Genomic DNA, 944 nt, shown 5'->3' with positions numbered 1-944 from the left:
AAGGAATATGTTATGCGTACGATCAGAAGAGATTTCAATAAATAATCTCAGGCTAGTTGGCATTCATCATTCAGGATACTATACCTACAGTGGAGGCGCAATGGCCCAGTGGCTAGGGCAGCGGACTCGCAGTCATAGGATCGCGGTTTCGATTCCCAGACCGGGCGTTGTCAGTGTTTATTGAGCGAAAACCCCTAAAGCTCTACGTGGCTCTACGTGGGTGGTGGTGAACTCTGGTGTATTCTTTCACCACAACTTTCTGTTACTCATTCTTCCTGTTTCTGTTGTACCTGTATTTCAAAGGGCCAGCCTTGTCACACTCTGTGCCACGCTGAATTTCTCCGAGAAATGCGTTAAGGGTACATGTGTCTGTGGAGTGCTCAGCCACTTGCACGTTAATTTCATGAGCAGGCTGTTCCGTTGATCGGATCAACTGGAACCCTCGTCGTCGTAACCGACGCAGTGCCATGACTATACCTACACATGACTGCATTTTACACAAAAGAATAACGCTTAAATATTAATTAGAAGAGCCGGTTTTGTTTTGACAGAGCCCGTAACCGTCAGCTCCCAAAGGTAACAAGATGCAAGAGGTTGCTTATGGAACTAATGGTGTTGTTCACGTTAGTGCTTCAAAGGTTGCTTTCATTGTTGCTGTTGCTCCACTGCGCACAATTTTGTTTATTAATATTGCTCGAGATATTGGCAACTCTAAATCAGCTCCAATATAGGTTTTATTTCTGACATGGATGATACATCAGTGTAGTGTTCGGTTGAGATTCAACAGAAATGGAAGAAAAGTTGAATTACTTTATCGAGAAAGAAACGCATTCTGTTATATATACATATACATACGTACATATACATATACATACATACATACATACATACGTACATATATATATATATATATATATATATATATATATATATATATATATATA

This window comes from Octopus bimaculoides, chromosome 6 (genome assembly GCF_001194135.2).
Source record: "Octopus bimaculoides isolate UCB-OBI-ISO-001 chromosome 6, ASM119413v2, whole genome shotgun sequence".
Taxonomy (NCBI): domain Eukaryota; kingdom Metazoa; phylum Mollusca; class Cephalopoda; order Octopoda; family Octopodidae; genus Octopus; species Octopus bimaculoides.
This window is presented reverse-complemented; position numbering follows the sequence as displayed.